Source organism: Oryctolagus cuniculus, chromosome 18 (genome assembly GCF_964237555.1).
Source record: "Oryctolagus cuniculus chromosome 18, mOryCun1.1, whole genome shotgun sequence".
NCBI lineage: Eukaryota > Metazoa > Chordata > Mammalia > Lagomorpha > Leporidae > Oryctolagus > Oryctolagus cuniculus.
This window is the reverse complement of record NC_091449.1, coordinates 886,652-905,676: the sequence shown is the minus strand read 5'-3', so window position 1 is coordinate 905,676 and position 19,025 is coordinate 886,652. Positions and strand designations below refer to the sequence as shown.

General features: G+C 41.4%; 1 protein-coding gene, 1 long non-coding RNA gene and 2 pseudogenes across 2 annotated transcripts in view; 2 read left to right on the top strand and 2 right to left on the bottom strand.

Moving 5' to 3' along the window:
- Positions 1 to 19,025, bottom strand: part of LOC138846755 (uncharacterized) — a 179,197-nt gene that overhangs the window by 138,714 nt on the left and 21,458 nt on the right. The gene's annotated exons all lie outside the window — the stretch shown is intronic.
- ORYCUNV1R1509 (vomeronasal 1 receptor oryCunV1R1509) overlaps positions 1 to 19,025 on the bottom strand; it is a 73,005-nt gene that overhangs the window by 36,634 nt on the left and 17,346 nt on the right. The gene's annotated exons all lie outside the window — the stretch shown is intronic.
- On the top strand, positions 1,373 to 2,314 carry ORYCUNV1R-PS1531 (vomeronasal 1 receptor oryCunV1R-ps1531 pseudogene; annotated as a pseudogene).
- LOC138846753 (vomeronasal type-1 receptor 4-like) lies at positions 14,191 to 15,334 on the top strand (annotated as a pseudogene).

Genomic DNA, 19,025 nt, shown 5'->3' with positions numbered 1-19,025 from the left:
ATGTACTTATCTCTAAAGGGAGAAGAGAACTTCCACTTTACTTATGGCCTTGTCTAAATACTGAAGGAGTTTGTGCATTCGAAAGCCTTTTATAGCCTAGCAGTTCATGTCAAGAGCCCTGTTGAAATCCATACTTGATGTATACTAAGCTGATCTTCTGTATATTAAGATAATCAAAAATGAATCTTGATGTGAATGGAAGGGGAGAGGGAGTGGGAAAGGGGAGGGTTGTGGGTGGGAGGGACGGTATGGGGGGGAAGCCATTGTAATCCATAAGTCGTACTTTGGAAATTTATATGCATTAAATAAAAGTTAAAAAAAAAAAGCCCTGGGTGGTCACTAACATCATACATAAGAGTGTTAATTGTAAAATTAACAACAGCAGTCACTGTGTATGAACTCCCCATGCAGGACATCTGTCCTCAATGAGTTGTATTTATGCAAGGTAAGTGTAAAACTAGTTCTCGGGTTTTTTGTGTGTGTATGCAGGTATGTGCACATTGTTGAAATCTTTACTTAGTACGGCGTTGGTCTTCTGGGTTCAAAGTTACTTAAAAATGAATCCTAATAGGGAGTGGGACTGGGAAGGTGAGAGAAAAGGGAAGGACGGTGGGAGTATGGGTGGGAGGGTGCGTATGGTGTGAACAACAACTATATTCCTAAAATTGTACTTATGAAATTTGTATTCTTTTACAAACAAATTAAATAATTAATTAAAAATAAATTTAGTGTTACTTATTATACTACATTTTCAATTCTATACAAAAGAAATCAGTTAATTATTTTCTTCATTATTTTCTACTTTAGTTGGCATGAGTTATTCATACTTTCAATATTTGCTTTCAAACATTTGCTGTGATAGTATCATTGTTCATTGGGGCCAATGAAAAAAGAGTAAGTCTTTGGCTTCAGCATTCTAACGTGCCACTGCACTTAGAATACATAATTAAATGTTGTGATAAATAATTATTCTGTCATTCTTCTCCTATATAATCGCTCACCCATCAGGTAACTTGATTTCTGCATTTTCATACAAATACCAGAATAATTGGTTAGTTGTAGAAGGAACACTTAACCAAAACACTACTGTAACCCAAATAGACAAGAAAATGATATATCATGTAGGAACAAGGTGAATATGGATGAAAACTCTTAGAAAAATCTGAAATAGCCATGTGAGAAGATATACTCAGCCAGCATCCCAATGCCTCTTAAGAAAATACAAAGAATGTATTTTTCTAGCAGGCATTTCTGAGTGGGGAAAACAGTGGGTGGAAGAAGAAATGAACTTAAGCTTCCTTGATGAAACACATTAACTCCATTTCTTTCCAGGACTTACTGGCTTTGCGTGAACTACTGTCCTTGTGACTACATGCCATCCAGGGCTCTGACCATGGGAATCATCTTTGTCTCTCAGACAGGAGTCGGATTCCTAGGAAACATCCTGCTCCTTCTCTGCTATGGCTTCCTTTCCTGCACTGGACGAGGGATGAAGCACATGGATTTGATTCTCCATAACCTAATTGTAGCCAACTGCTTGGTTCTGCTCTCGAGAGGCATTCCTCAGACCATGGCAGCTTTTGGGCTGAAATATGTCATGGACGATTTTGGATGCAAACTAGTTTTCTATGTTCACAGAGTGGCCAGAGGGGTGTCTCTGAGTACAACTTCTCTCCTGAGTGGCTTCCAGGCCATCACAATCAGCCTTAGCAGCCCCCAGTGGATGGAGCTCAGGTCAAAGTCCTCAAATCTGTTCGACTTTCCATCGTCCTCTGCTGGACCCTTCACCTTTAGGTGAATAGTATTGCTCCTATGTATATTACAGCGATGGGGGAAAGCAACAATCTCACAGGGAAAAAAGACTTAGGGTACTGTTCTGGCATAATTATTGACAGAAGTATATCCTTATGGTATTCCATGATGTTTTCCTTCACTGATGTGTTGTATTTGGTGTTAATGATTTGGGCCAGTGGCTGCATGTTGATCATTTTGTACAGACATAAAGCAGAAGGTCCTACACATTCACAGCAAAAGCCTCTCTCCCAAATGCTTCCTGGAGACAAGAGCCACCCACAGCATCCTGATCCTAGTGAGCACATTTTTCTGTTTTTATGCACTGTCTTCCTTCTTTACTTTCTATATGTCCCTCTTTGATAAACCCAGCTGGTGGCTGGTGAATACCTCTGCCCTTATGGGTTCATCTTTCCCCTGTGTTAGCCCTTTTGTGCTCATCAACAGAGACCCCCATGTCTCTAGGCTGTGGTATACCTGCGGCACAAAGATCAATGAGTTTCGTAAACGGGTTATAGCATGAAAATCCAGAATGCTGCATACTGTCCATGTATCAGTTCACCCTGCCATATTTTATATAGTATTTATATTTGCTAAATCAGTTAGCGGCTAGGATCAAAACAAGATAGACTGAGCATGAACACAAAATTATTTCATTTAGAGATAGCCAGACATGCAAAAGGAGGGGCTTCTCATTTCTACTTTGCCTACATCAAATAAGGGTGTTTTCCTTTTCTTTTTTTTTTTTTTTTTTTTTTTTGGACAGGCAGAGTGGACAGTCACAGAGAGAGAGACAGAGAGAAAGATCTTCCTTTGCCGTTGGTTCACCATCCAATGGCGTCCGTGGCCAGCGTGTTGTGGCCAGTGCACCAAGCTGATCCAAAGGCATACTGGCTGTTGAGTGAGAACTGACTCCAGAAGAAATAAAGCTGTGTACAAGGATAGCATTCAGATGAGCAGTGCAGAAAGTCAAGTAAGAGAGAATGGAGCAAGGTGGGTTCAGATTCTAGCAGTTAGGATTCCAGTTAGGATGCCCAGAGTCCCTGTGCTCAAGACCTGATTTCTGCTCCTGCACACCTGGGAAGCATTAGTTGAGGGCTAAACAAGTTGGATTCTTGCCGTAAGAGTGAGAGAGCTAGACCCATTCCTGGCTTTCAAATTCATCCTGGTTCAATGACAATCACTGGAAGAATCTGATGTAGTGTGTCAGCAGAAGAGAGCTGTCTGTCACTCCCTGTATTCCTGTCTTTCTGGTTCTAAATGAATAAAATAAAAATTTTAGGAAAAAATTTGTGCTTTGCCAATGCTGGCAATTTGTATGGTGATGAAAGTTACCTGTATTCTTGATGAATTTTGTAGATGAAACCAGCAGAAATGCTTGTAGAATGGGATGCATGGAGTGAGGAACCTTAATGTGCTAAGCATGGTGTTGTGATTTTGTTCTCAGTTGAAGGATACAGCTGTAATCAACTGAGCTAGGGCAGGATACAGTCAGAGAAGAGCTGGAAAAAAGGTCGGGAATGAGGTTTGACTAGGTGGAGTTTGTGACGTTGTTAGACATCCACGACTAGGTTACAGAAGAATGTGGAGTTGTGGAGGGAGATCTGGAAAGAGGGAAACTTTGGAAATGTTTGGTTTCTTCTATTTATTGTTGACACTGGATAAGATTCCCAATATGATGTACATAAATCTAGGATTAATGATTGAGGTGTGGGGTCTTTTCTTATTAAGCAATAGGAGAAGTGGAGGAACTCGCCAACACAATATAAAAAAAAAGTGAACTATATCACCTGTATCTACAGCTACTGAGAAATTTAAGTAAAATATAAGATATGATTCTTGGCTTAGAGGTTTGTTCATGTATTAGATTTGCAGGTAAAAACCTCAGATTAGAATTTGTCCAGAAGTGCATAGGAACTGAAGAACTGGAAAGAGTAAAAATGTTCCAAAAATGTTCCCTTGTGAAAAGTGAGAAGAGAAATCACAGAAGCATGAAACATACAGGATAAACAAGCTAGCATAGTTATTTTAAGAAGAGTAGCACTGGGGCTGGTGCCGTGGCTCACTGGTTAATCCTCCACCTGCAGTGCCAGCCTCCCATATGAGCACCAGGTTCTAGTCCTGGTTGCTCCTCTTCCAGTCCAGCTCTCTGCTGTGGCCCAGGAGGGCAGTGGAGGATGGTGCAAGTGCTTAGGTGCCTGCACCCACATGGGAGACCCGGGGAAGCACCTGGCTCTTGGCTTCAGATCAGTGTAGCTCTGGCTGTACCATCCATCTGGTCGGGTGAACCAAGAGAAGGAAGACCTTTCTCTCTGTCTCTCTCCTTCTCACCTTGTAAATCTTTATGTCAAAAAAAAAAGAAAGAGGAGCAATGCCATTTGTAAAAGAGACTGAAAGATATTGAGGAGCTGTAACATGCTGGTAACCTTTTTTTTGTAAGATTTATTTCTTTGTTTGAAAGAGTACAAGGAGAGAGGAGAGGCGGGGGGACGGAGGTTCCTTCCACTGGTTCACATCCAAATTGGCTGCAATGTCCAGAGCTGCGCCAATCCGAAGCCAGGAGCTTCATCCAGGTCTCCCATGTGAGTGCAGGGGCCCAAGGACTTGGGCCATCTTCTACTGCTTTCCCAGGCCACAGCAGACAGCCGGATCAGAAGTGAAGCAGCCGGGACTCAAACCGGCTCCCATATAGGTTGCCAGCACTTAAACCATGGATTTCAATGCCTGCGCCACAGAGTCAGCCCCAACTTTTGATTATCTGTTCAGAGATTTGATGAACCAGGAGTCAGAACACTCAGAAGGGTGTCTGGGCAGAGGGAAAGCAATAGTGGCCGTCCTCCCAAAAAGAAGTGATTTTCAGTTTCAGTGGAACACAGCAAAGTTTCCATCACTACTCTTTCTTTCTGATCCTTGGGAGACAGCCAGTAATCACTGGTAATTGTTTTTGGCAATTGGTAGAAGAGACAAAAGTTTCTTAGAGCTACCCTCAATTCCCCAAGCAGTCACTCTCATTATTGAAACAGGTGGTAGCCTAATCATGCTCTAGAGGGAAGCAAGGTGAGAGAATTTTAAATGACCTCTTCTGGGTTTTGCTGTCTTCCTCCTGCCTCACTCCCAACCTCTGAGTGTCATCATTGCTCCAACCTCCTTGAAAAAGGCAACACTTTAGGAGACTACATCTGTATCCTGGAGAGAGGCTCTGAAGAAAATGGCTCTGTATTGGGGCTGTAAGGAGAATCCCTGGAAACATTCTGAGCCTTGACAGAGGTGGCACTGGTGCTGGAGCGTAGACATGAGAGTCCACTCAAAGAAGAGGGATGCTTGTTAAGGTCTGATCCAAACTCCTCAAGAGGAGCTGACGGTAAGATGCCCCATGTCCATCCCTGAATCCTCCTGTTTCAGTAGCATGACCATCCATGACATTAGTTTGATATGGAACATGGCAATGAGTAGATCTGATGTTTGAGTTACTTTGAAAGGTAGTTCTTTAGTTACAATTTCAGAGTTTATTGCAAATATTTCAGATGTCATAACCTTGTTATCTCCATGTGTGTGATAAAGAATCATATGAAATTTTCTAATTTCTCACCTCATGGGCAGCCACAAGGTGGTTAAAGGGGACAGCGAGTGTTTCAAGACAGCTCTGATCCTTAGAAGTAATTGTTTGTATTGAAGAAAGGAAATCAGTTTTAAAGAGAGAAATGATTTCATAAATACAGATTTCAGATGCAAAATCATCCAATGACTTTAACAGGTACATGATTCTAACATGACTTGCAATAGCTTCTTCTGGTTTCCAAGAATGTGCTGTAATCCACTGTCAAATATATTTATTCACCCCTTAGTTCAGTTTTCTCATCCACAGATGTCAATGTCTTCCTGTATTCCTTAATCAGTTGATGCAGTGAAGGACTGAGTGTGCCTGTGTATGTGTTTTCCTATGGAAGAAGAAAATGCTTAATTTCTATAGCAGCTAAAAGGGAGAGATGTATACTGGTATATGCTAATGAATTGGTTGGGAGAAAATTTTTGGTTGGAAGCCAAATCCTGCCATTTTACAAAAAGTGGGGGAGGAACTCCAAGTTGACAGAGCTTGTGTTGTTCAGCTAACTGGTGAGAAACAGGAACTCTGACACATTTCACTGAAATCTGACATATACATGTATGAATCAATAGTTTGAGTTCATCAAATTACTCCATGCATGGGTGACTGTAAAGCGTGCTTGGTTTGGCATGAACACAAGTTATGGTGATGTCAAGAGCTTTGACCTTACCCATATGAATAAGAATAAAATATAATTTTTTAAATTTCCTATGCAAGTCCCTTAGCGACAAATGCCACTCTTCCCCAAATCACTTTTAGAACAGCTATCATCTGACAAGTAATCTCACAGGGGTGTTGAACTAATTGGACACTGTGTACATCCCTATCTTGGTTACATCATATTCTCACATTTTTTAAGATTGCAATATGAACTTACATTAGCGGGTGTTAATGTGTTTTATATAACCCTAATTTCTAGCATATAGACTTAATAGAATAATGTAATAAAGGGTAAAGCACAGACTTTCTGTTTACATTTATTTTAAAGTGTTCTTTAAAGAGTTTTAGTGTAACTTGCTAATTCATATTTATTAGCGTATTTATGCTTCTCATAGTTTAATTTTAGAAACTCAGGAATATTGTGAAAGAGAATTAGAATGCAATGATGTTTTAAGTGTGTTGTATAACCCTGGAACTCATCCACAATGGTCCTATCACAGGATGCTATGGCACTGTCTATTTAGAGTTTTTATTAATATGTTAAATATTATGTTGTCACTATACTGGAACAGAACTAGTTTGGAACATTCATTGTTCTGGTATTATGGTTCTCTTTATCATTCTTCAGGTTTTTCAGGGTTCAGGATATTGTAAAGTGTTTTTAATATATTTTCATGCTAACTCATCTTGAGCTATTTGGACACAACTGATAATTTTAAATCAGTGTCATTAATACTATGCAAATAAAATCATTTAATATTTTCTCTTTTTAGTATTTATTATTTTAATTTTCTAAAACTATTATTTTGGGTAGATTCTGAGGTTTCAAGTATTTGCTGTAGTGTGGTGATTGTGCATTTGAGCCCAAATGAAACAAGAGCAAAACAAACCTTTGGCATCACCAATCTACTATAGAACTGAACTTAGATTGGATGATTCAACATTGTCATAATGAATTATTCTGCCACTATGCTCTGATAAGTCAAGTCACCAATACTGTGATTTGAATTTCTACTTTTTCATAGAAATACAAGACTGCTTATGGAATAACTGGATAGTCAACAAAGATGGATTTCATGAAAGCTCTATGTAGAAGAATATTGTAACACAAATGGGCAAGAAAATGATACAGTATACAGAAACAAGGTAAATATGAATGAAATATTAGAAAAACCCAAACACATACAAACACACACAGGACAATATATATACAACATTCATCTTCAGAAAATTCAAAGAATATATATTTGTATACAGCTTTTCTGAGTGGGAAAAAATTGTTAGTTGCGGATGCAGAACCTGTTTCCTTGATGAAATCCGCTATCGGCATTTCTTTACAGGATTGACCTGCTCTGTGTGAAACTACTGTCCTTGTGACTGATGCTTCCCAGGGCTCTGACAATGGGAGTCATCTTTGCCTCTCACACAGGAGTCAGGATCCTAGCAAACATCCTGCTCCTTCTTTGTTATGGTCTCCTTTCCTGCACTGGATGGATGACAAAGCAAGTGGACTGGATTCTCCATAACCTAATTTTAGACAATTGTTTGGTCTTTCTCTGGAATGGATTTCTCAGACAATGGCAACTTTTGGGCTGGAGTATTTTATGGATGGTTTGGGGTGCTAACTAGTTTTCTGTGTTCACAGAGTGACCAGAGGGTGCTCCCCTGAGACTACAGTCACTCACAACATCCTGATCCTAGTGAGCACCTTTTTCTCTTTTTATGTGCTATCTTCCTTCTTTCCTTCTATACGTCCCTCTTTGATAAAGCCAGTTGGTGGCTGATGAACATCACTGCCCTTATGGCTTCAAGTTTCCCATCTTATTCCCTTTCTGCTGATCAACAAAGACCCACCTGTCTCTTTAAGTGTTTACTGGCTAAGTAAGTTTGTGGACAGAAACAGAAGCATAATGGAGAGAGCTTGATCACTGACTTACTTTTTTTTTCCTTTTTTTATATTTGACAGGCAGAGTGGACAGTGCGAGAGAGAGACAGAGAGAAAGGTTTTCCTTTGCTGTTGGTTCACCCTCCAATGGCCGTGGCCGGCGCACCGCGCTGATCCGATGGCAGGAGCCAGGTACTTATCCTGGCCTCCCATGGGGTGCAGGGCCCAAGCACTTGGGCCATCTTCCCCTGCACTCCCTGGACACAGCAGAGAGCTGGCCTGGAAGAGGGGCAACCGGGACAGAATCCGGCACCCCAACCGGGACTAGAACCCAGTGTGTTGGTGCCGCAAGGCGGAGGATTAGCCTACTGAGCCGCGGCGCTGGCCAATCACTGACTTACTTTTAATTTAGCAAACAGCCAGGCATGAAACAAGGGACGATTCCTCCCTCTACTTTACATAGCAGACCTGGGTAATTTCATCTTAGTCATTGTCCTCACATGTCCTTTCTCCCTTATGAGTCTTGCTGAATCTCACATCTCTGATTTTCTCTTCCTGGAATCCTTATTGAGACATTGTGATAACAAAGTTTACTCCCAGGTTTACTTAATTGAAGAAATACATGAAATGAACTCCTGAACATAGGTCTCCTCCCTTCACTCTGATCCTTCTGGGGTCTAAAACAAGACTTTGGGAATACATTTCTGACACGGTTACCTCCTCAAGTTCATTGGAAGAAACTTTCGGCATTTTAGACCCAACAAGATGCTACTGATGATGGCAAAAGCATGTGTTGTAAGTGTGGTGTCCTTAGATACATTCCAAACATGATTTAACAAATCTAGCTAGTATAGGAATTGGAGAAAAACTTGAGAGGTATGAATGCAGACTTTATGTCTCAAAGGACAATTCTGCCTCAGCCAACTGGAAAAACCCAGAGGGGAAATAAGCAAAGCGTCTCAGGGTCACTCATGTCATCCTTGCAGACAGGGTCTTTCTAAATGAGGCTGTGCACAGCAGATTCCACTGTGACTGAAGAGCATGCAGCTCAGAAAGGTTCTTTTGGACAAAGCAGAGCAGAACAGGTTGCAACAGAAGGCTGGAACTTTTTCTCTTATAAGAAGGTAATAGGCAAAAGATGTTCATTTTGAATTCCTGAAGTCTCCGTGGTAACCAGAAATAAGTAAATATAATATCATTTAAAGTTTGCAAAGATGTGCAAAATGTTAATATCACTTAAAGCTCTTATGAGGAACTAGTTTATGTATCCAGAGAGAGATGAGGCAGGCATAATGAAAGGAAGGCATGTTGTAACACATGAAAAAGAAGAGATGAGAATGACTGTTGAGACAAGGGCATTAAGGTGTAGGGAGTGAGAGAAAGAACCCAAGCACAGGACCAGGTTGTGTTTCTAGCCAACCTTTGGGTTTTGTCTCTCATTTCTGATTACATTGAACTTCTCAGGACTATGCACAGTTGCAGCCTTGAGGAATGATGAAAATGAGGGGCACGATCAAAGAGAATTGCCAGCATATTAGTCATGAATCAGGACAAAGTCAACAAACTGCTATTGAGGGCTGGCGTTGTGGTGCAGCTGGTAAGACTTTGCCTGGGACTCTGGCATCCCCTACAGAGACACCGGTTGGAGTCTGGGCTCCTCTGCTTCCAATCCAGCTTCCTGTTAAAATGCCTAAGAAAGCACAAGATGGCCCAAGAATTTGGTCCCTTGACACAACGTGGGAGACCTGGATGGGGTTCCAGGACCTGGATTCATGCTGTCCTGCCACGGCCATTGCTGCCATGTGCAAAGTAAAGCAGCAGATGGAAGTTGCCTTTGTGTCTGAGTCTCTCTCCCTCTCTCTGTTATTCTACCTTTCAAATAAATATATAATTTTTAAAAACACACGGAAAACTTCATTCACTGTTTCAATAAACCTATGTTATGTACAGTGGGCCTGTCTTATCAAGGAATTAGGAACCCTCCCAAATTAAGTTTCTAGGTGGAAACCAACAGCAGATTTGTTTTGTTTTGTTTTTTCAAAGCCTTTCAAAGGTTAGCTATGTTAACTGTTTCCTCTACCCTCCTCCTACTTCGTACCCAGATTTACATGAACTCCTAACAAATTGCTATCTTTTGGTAAGAGATTCAGCATCTTTTTGTTATGTCTATTGTCTCTAATGATATCTTTAATGATATTTGCACAATAATCTCTTCTAACAAATGATTTTAATGTTATACAATTTAAGAAGATGGATGCATAGGAATAAAAGTAACAAGCTATGTAGAAAGAATCCATTTTCTAATGGGTGTAGAGACTAAAGGTTTGGTGGTGTTCTCTGAAGGACTGTGTGGTCGAACTGAACAAGAATTGAAAGTGCTACCTGTTGGTTTTTATGATATATCTGGGTATCTAATGAGTTTGTTTATCCTGCTTACAGTTTGTTGAGCAATGGATTTTGTTGAGTAGCATGCTTCTTTCCTGTGCTCAGCACATTTGTCATCTGTTCATATATTTCCACTCCCAAGTTCTTTCCTTCAGTGAACTTTAATCAATTGTATGATAGTGCTTGAGAGAAAGTTTTGTGTGTTTTATTTGATGGCTAAATTAATGTCTGCATTCCGTCTCTCCCTTCTCCTTCTCCCAGTAAGAGGTCACCCATTCCCAGCGACTTCTCTCTTCAGTCCTAACAGAGTATTTAAGCTTGGTGGGAAAAAAAAAGTATATGGTCATGAAATGCAAAAGTAACTTCAACACTAAAAATATTCATCCTAGACTCTTCTGCTGCCTTGAAGCTCTTTCTTAGTCTTGCAGTTGGTTCTAGACTTTCCCAGCCTTCCTTTCCTCCTTACCTACCAACGGTTTATTTTCTGGTAATTTTGTAAGATCCTATTTCTTTGTCCACATCAAGAATAAGGGCATTTCTCTAAATGATCGCTTCTGGGTTTGGCCGCCTCTGCACAACACATCCTCTGTCATCACTGGGACATCGTTCCCAGTAAAAGACAAAATTTTAGGAGATAATATCTCCATCCTGTGACAGATGCTCAGAGGAAAATAACTGTGTACCAGAACAGCAAGGTTGGATCTCTGAACATTATACTTCTTGACGAAGGTGACATTGGAGTGCTGACATGAGCTTCTGCACATAGAGAGGTGATGCTTGCTAAGGCAGATGAGAAACTCCAAGTCCACTTCTCAGTCCTCCCCTTTCAGGGATGTGATCACCCATGATATTGCTGTGATGTGGAATACGGCAATGCGAAGATGTGATGCTTTACTTACTCTGGGAGGTAATTCTGTCACTAGAATTCCAGGATGTTTTGCAGGAATTTTGGGGTCACACCTTATCATCTCAATGTCTGTGATAAGGAATCATTTTCTAATCTCTCATCTCATGGGCATCCAATAGGTAAGAAAATGGCCACTTTTGGAGTTGGAAAACTTATTACACTGATTGTGAACCCCTGACATGATTCAAGGAGAAAGTGAGTGTTGCTCTTGAGAGAACCATGGTCCTTAAGAGGATTTAATGCTCGTGAAGAAAGGAAAGCAGTTTTAAAGAAGAAAGACAATTCCATGAATACACATGTCAGACCAAAATCTTCAGTGCCCTTATCAGGTATATGATCTTAACATGACCGTTGATAGTCTCTGAGAATGTGTTTTAATGCATTCTGAAGTCAATTTGTTTGCGTTAGAATTCCATTTTCTCATCCATAGTTGCCCATGGTTTCCAGTATTCCTTAATCAGTTGATTTGGTGAAGTGCTGAATTTGAGTGTGTGCACATGTGTCTGCATGTGTGTGTTGCTAGGAAAGAACAACATGTTTAAATTCTGTAGCAGGTAAACCACAGAGATACATACTGGTATATGTTAATAAAAAGAAGTACAGGTTGGGAGGAAATTTTTGGTTTGGAAGCCAAATACTGTATTAAAGAAAATGGAATTAAACTACAAGTTGGCATAACTTGGGAGAAACAGAAAAATGGACACATTTCACTGAAATCTACATATATGATTCAATAGTTTGAGTTCATCAAAGTACCTCATGTGTGGGTAGCAGTAGACTCAGCTTGGTTTGGCATAAGCATAGGTTATTGGTGATATAGAGGTTTGGCCTTAGCAATCTGAATAAGCTCTAGCTTGCATTTTTTCTCAAACATTTCCATTGGTGAGTTCAGAGCTCCATTCTCCCCTGTGTCATTTTAGAGCAGCCCTTGAATATTCCTGATACCATCTGACAAGATTCCTCCTAGGGGATGCCATCCAATTAGACACTGTCCACATCTCCATCTTGGTTAATTTAATCAGAATTCTTCCTATTTCATTAAGCTGCAATAGGAACTTACATTAGGGGTTCCTTACTTGTTGTGTGATGATCTAAACACAAAAAATCAACACATAAACTTTATGGAAAGTTTGATAAAGGGTAAAAGCACAAGCTTTCTGGTTCACATTTTAAAATCAATTCTTTACTTTTGAAACAACTTGCTAGTTCATATTCATTCATCGTTATTCCAGGCCAAGCCTGTATGTGGGTGCAGGGGGCCAAACACTTGGGCTATCTTCTGCTGCTTTCCCAGCCAAATTAGCAGGGAGCCAGGCTGGAAGTGGAACAGCTTGGATTTGAGCTGGTGCACATATGGGATGCAGGCATCACAGGCAGCAGCCTGACAACACTGGCCCTTGAAATATATTTTCATATTCTTGATCCTGAGCTATATGGACACAATTGGTTTTTCATACTTATTAAATTTAGCTTTACTCACTCTGCTCTCAGAATCAGCCAAAAAACTTCCTGGTGCGGCTGTAAAGCCCATGAGAGCTTTTCTGACATGGAAAGCCAAGACACTGTGGTGAAAAGTGTTCTACATGGAGGATCTCTGTGAGTGAGACCCTAGCAGAAAAAAGTGGCCATCAAAGAAGGATGTACTTTTCTCTAAAGGAGGGGAGAACTTCCACATTATTGATGGCCTTGTCTAAATACTGATGGAGTTTGTGCACTTGAAAGTCTTTCATAGCTTAGGCAGCTCATGTCAAGAGCGTTTGGTGGTCACTCACATCATACATAAGATTGTTAATTGTTAGATTAACAACAGGAGTCACTGTGTATGAACTCCCCATGCAGGACCTCTGTCCTCAATGAGTTGTATTTATGAGACATATATGTGGAAGCAATTCTCAGTTTTTGTGTTAGTTGTGCATGGATGTGCACATTGTTGAAAACTTTATATAGTATAGAGTTGGTCTTCTGTGTGTAAACTTGATTAAAATGAATCTTAAAGAGAAGGGGGTGGAAAGGGGAGAGGGGTGGAGGATTGGGAGTGTGGGTGGGAGGGTGGGTATGCTGTGAAAAACAACATATTCCTAAATTTTACTTATGAAATGTGTATTTCTTAAAAAACTAATCAATTAAATAATAAAATTAGTGTTACAAATTAAACTAAATTTTGAATTCATCCTCTACATGTAAAATGAATATACTTGGATGCTATACAAATGAAGTCATTTACTGTTTTTTTCTTCATAATATTTTATATTTTAGTTGGCATGAGCTATTCATGGTTTCAATATTTGCTTTGACATATTTGCTGTGATAGTATCATTGTATATTTGGGGCCAATGAAATAAGAAGGCATATTTAGCTTCACCATTCAAATTGCCACTGAACTTAGAATACAAAATTAAATGTTGTGATAAATAATTATTCTGTCATTCAACTCCTATAAAAATGGTCACCCATATTGTAACTTGAATTTCTGCACTTTCATACAAATACCAGAATAATTGGTTAGTTGGCAAAGGAACATTTAACCAAAACACTACAAATAGACAAGAAAACAATATGTCATATTGGAACAAGGTGAATATGGATGAAAACTATTTAAAAAATCTGAAATAGGCCGGCGCCGTGGCTCACTAGGCTAATCCTCCGCCTTGCGGCGCCGGCACACGGGGTTCTAGTCCCGGTCGGGGCGCCGGATTCTGTCCCGGTTGCCCCTCTTCCAGGCCAGCCCTCTGCTGTGGCCAGGGAGTGCAGTGGAGGATGGCCCAGGTGCTTGGACCCTGCACCCCATGGGAGACCAGGAAAAGCACCTGGCTCCTGCCATCGGATCAGCGCGGTGCGCCAGCCGCGGCGGCCATTGGAGGGTGAACCAATGGCAAAGGAAGACCTTTCTCTCTGTCTCTCTCTCTCACTGTCCACTCTGCCTGTCAAAATAATAAATTAAAAAAAAAATCTGAAATAGCCATGCGAGAAGATATACTCAGCCAGCATCCAATGCCTCTCAAGAAAATACAAAGAATGTATTCTTCTAGAAGGCATTACTGAGTGCGAAAAAAAATGGGTAGAAGTAAGAAATGAACTTAAGCTTCCTTGATGAAATACATTAGCTCCATTTCTTTCCAGGACTCACTGGCTTTGCGTGAACTACAGCCCTTGTGACTGCATGCCATCCAGGGCTCTGACCATGGGAATCATCTTTGTCTCTCAGACAGGAGTCGGATTCCTAGGAAACATCCTGCTCCTTCTCTGCTATGGCTTCCTTTCCTGCACTGGATGAGGGATAAAGCACATGGATTTGATTCTCCATAACCTAATTGTAGCCAACTGCTTGGTGCTGCTCTCGAGAGGCATTCCTCAGACCATGGCAGCTTTTGGGCTGAAATATTTCATGGACGATTTTGGATGCAAACTAGTTTTCTATGTTCATAGAGTGGCCAGAGGGGCATCTCTGAGTGCAACTTCTCTCCTGAGTGGCTTCCAGGCCATCACAATCAGCCTTAGCAGCCCCCAGTGGATGGAGCTCAAGGTCAAAGCCCTCAAATCCATTCGACTTTCCATTCTGCTCTGCTGGACCCTTCACCTGTTGGTGAATAGTATTGTTCCTATGTATATTACAGCAATGAGGGAGAGCAGCAACCACACAGAGAAAAAAGACTTAGGGTTCTGCTCTGGCGTAATTATTGACAGAAATATATCCTTATTGTATTCCATGATGTTTTCCTTCACTGACGTCTTGTATTTGGTGTTAATGATTTGGGCCAGTGGCTGCATGTTGTTCATTTTGTACAGACATAAGCAGAAGGTCCTACACATTCACAGCAAAAGCCTCTCTCCCAAATGCTCCCCGGAGACAAGAGCCACCCACAGCATCCTGATCCTAGTGAGCACATTTTTCTGTTTTTATGCACTGTCTTCCTTCTTTACTTTCTATATGTGCCTCTTTGATAAACCCAGCTGGTGGCTGGTGAATACCTCTGCCCTTATGGGTTCATCTTTCCCCTGTGTTAGCCCTTTTGTGCTCATCAGTAGAGACCCCCGTGTCTCTAGGCTGTGGTATACCCATGGCACAAAGATCAGTGATCTCTATAAGTGGGTCAGAGCATGAAAAAGCTAGAGGGTCAGTGCTGTGGCACAATAGGTAAAGCTGCCTGCAGTACCTGCACCCATATGGGCACCAGTTAGAGTCCTGGCTGCTCCACTTCCGATCCAGCTCTCTGCTATGGCCTGGGAAAGCAGTGGAAGAAAACCAAGGACTTGGAGTCAAAGGGAGCACATAAACAAGTCTAGTACCTGCTAACACTAACCGATGGAATAAATAAAGGGGAGAGTGATCCAACATGGGAAGTGAGATACTCAGCAGACTCATAAAATGGCAGATGTCCTAAATAGCACTCTGGCCTCAGAATCAGCCCTAAAGGCATTCGGATCTGGATGAAAAGCCCATGAGAGTATTTCAGGCATGGAAAGCCAAGACACTCTGGCAAGAGATCTCTGTGAGTGAGATCTCAGTGGAAAGAACAGGTCTTCAAAGAAGGAGGTACCTTTCTCTGAAGGGAGGAGAGAACCTCCACTTTGACTATGACCTTGTCTAAACAAGATAAGAATCGGAGAACTCAGAGGGCTTCCATAGCCTTGGAAACTCATGACTGGAGCATAGGGAGACTACTGATGCCATAGACAGGAGTGTCAATTGGTAAAGTCAACAACAGGAGTCACTGTGCACTTACTCCTCATGTAGGATCTCTGTCCTTAATGTGCTGCGTATTGAGATTTAATGCTATAACGAGTACTCAAACAATATATTTCACTTTGTGTTTCTATGGGGGTGCAAACTGTTGAAATCTTTACTTAATGCATACTAAATGATCCTCTGTAAAAAAAAAAAAAGAGAGAAAGAAAAGAAATTATCAACTCCCAACTTGACTCTCACTGGGATTAAACATGACAATAGGTCTGATCTGATTTCATCATCATTTAAAAAAAGTCATCTATTATTTTTCACTTTATGTTTCTGTGTGGGAGCAAACTGTTGAAATCCTTACTTAATGTATACTAAGCTGATCTTCTGTATATTAAGATAATTGAAAATGAATCTTGATGTGAATGGAAGGGGAGAGGGAGTGGGAAAGGGGAGGGTGGTGGGTGGGAGGGACAGTATGTGGGGGAAGCCATTGTAATCCATAAGCTGTACTTTGGAAATTTATATTCATTAAATAAAAGTTAAAAAAAAAGAAAAGGGCGATCTAAAGTATTAAAATAACTTAAAAAAATATTAGAAAGAGTCAAAAAAAAGGGGGCGGAGCCAAGATGGCGGAATAGTGAGGGTGTGCACCGATAGTCCGGGAAAATTTAGTTTAATAAAAGGGGAGTTACGGTAGCCTCAGAAAAAAGAACCAGGAAAATATTGCAGAGGAAACTCTTCTGGATCCAGTGGCCGTGAATCGGAGGACCTACTGGGAGAACAAGGTCGCCCACCACACGGAAGCCGAGCCGCGGGACCAAGCCGCGTGACTGAGCCGCGGGACCGAGCTGCGCAAGCTGCAGGGTCTGCGTGCCAGTGCTGGAAGGGGAGTGCGTGCCACACAGACAACAGCGGGGAGACTTGGGACGTCCAGAGCTCTGAGTCCACACATCGGCACTGGAAGGGGAGCGAACCTGCGTGGAGAGCGTGGGAGCCCACAGTTCGGGACACCAGCAGCAGACTCAACACACCAGCGCTGGAACGCGAGGTGAGCCGAACCTCAATAACCCAAGACACCGGCAGGCAAGCGGAGAGAGGAGACTAGAGGGAACGACCCCTGGGTGGGGAACTTCACCAAGCTAACTGGAAGAGAGAGAGAGGAAAAACAAAGGTGACTGGTACGGACACGGATTTCTCTCTCTCCGCTCACCTCTCAAGGGCGAGCAAGACAAAGAGCAGGCGCCATCTTGGACATACGTCATAAGCAGAGCGACCTCAGGTCTGCACCGGCCCTGAGCCTAGCAGAAAAACCTGACTCTGGGCGGGGCGAATTAACAGGAGATTAGGACCTAGTAAATTTGTGGTGCTAATGAACTGAGACTGTGAAAAAAGAGACGGTGGGGGAGAGAACTCATGGAATTCACGTGAGCACTCTCCAGAGACGCTACAATTCCGTAACTTTGACAACCCAGTGGGAGACTGAAGGAGAATTTGAGCCCACTCTGAGGGCCGAACAGATTCCCTGTGTGGTCCTTGGGAAAGAGCTTCCGATCTCTGGCTCCTGCGGGTATATCATTTGCCTGCTAACTACCTCCAACTTCGTTCAGCTGTGCAGAATAACTTCCCTTTTGAATCAAAAAAAAAGAGAGAGAGAGAGAGAGAGAGGTTTACCACGCCTAACCTGGGAGTGTCACCTTTGGCACACCAAACAGAGCTCTCAGGCCACACCCATCTCAAGCCCTAAGGCTCCATCAAAAACAGAGAGTCCACTTAATCTAGAGTCATAGTATAACAAGAAAAAGCACCACAGTGAAGAAACCAAATATCTCCAATATGCCAAATAACAAATGCAAAAACCGAGTTAATAAAAACAAGGAAGTCACCATGACGCCCTCAAATGAAAAAGACACCCCAATTCAAGATTATGAGGATGATGACATAGAAGAAATGCAAGAAGCAGATCTCAAAAAATTGATAAGAACATTAAGAAGTTCTCAAAAACAAATTCTTGAACTACAGAAATCCTTAATGGACAAGATAGAAAATCTCTCTTGTGAAAATGGAATATTAAGGAGGAATCAAAATGAAACGAAACAACTAGTACAACAGGAAACTGGGATAGTGACTGAAGTGAAGAATTCAATAGATCAAATGAAAAACACAATAGAGAGCCTTACAAACAGAATGGGAGAAGCAGAAGAGAGAATATCGGACTTAGAAGACAGAGAACAGGAAAGGATACAGTCAAACCAAAGAAAAGAAGAGGAAATTAGAAATCTAAAACATATTGTCGGGAATCTTCAGGATACTATTAAAAAACCCAACATTCGGGTTCTAGGAGTTCCTGAAGGCATGGAGAGGGAGAAAGGATTAGAAGGCCTTTTTAGTGAGATATTAGCAGAAAATTTCCCAGGTTTGGAGAAGGACAGAGAAATCCTAGTACAGGAAGCACACAGAACCCCTAATAAACACGACCAAAAGAGATCCTCACCACGACACGTGGTAATTAAACTCTCCACAGTGAAACATAAAGATCCTAAAATGTGAAACAGAGAAATGTCAGATTACTCTCAGAGGATCTCCAATCAGACTCACAGCTGACTTCTCATCAGAAACCCTACAAGCTAGGAGGGAATGGCGAGATATAGCCCAGGTACTAAGAGAGAACAACTGCCAGCCCAGAATATTATATCCTGCAAAGCTATCATTTGTGAATGAAAGTGAAATAAAGACTTTTCATAACAAACAGAAATTGAAAGAATTTGTTGCCACTCGTCCAGCCCTGCAAAAGATGCTTAAAGATGTGTTACACACAGAAACAAAGAAACACGGTCATCAATATGAAAGAAGGTAAAGGAAGGAAACCAAGGAAGGAAAGCTCACAGCAAAAGATCACAGGGAATTCAAAGCATATATTAGAACTTATCTTTGGCAAATGGCAGGGCAAAGTTACCACTTATCATTAGTCACATTGAACGTGAATGGCCTGAACTGTCCAGTTAAAAGACACCGATTGGCTGATTGGGTTAAGGAACAAAACCCATCTATTTGCTGCTTACAAGAAACACATCTTTCCAAAAAGAGGCATGCAGACTGAAAGTGAAAGGCTGGAAAA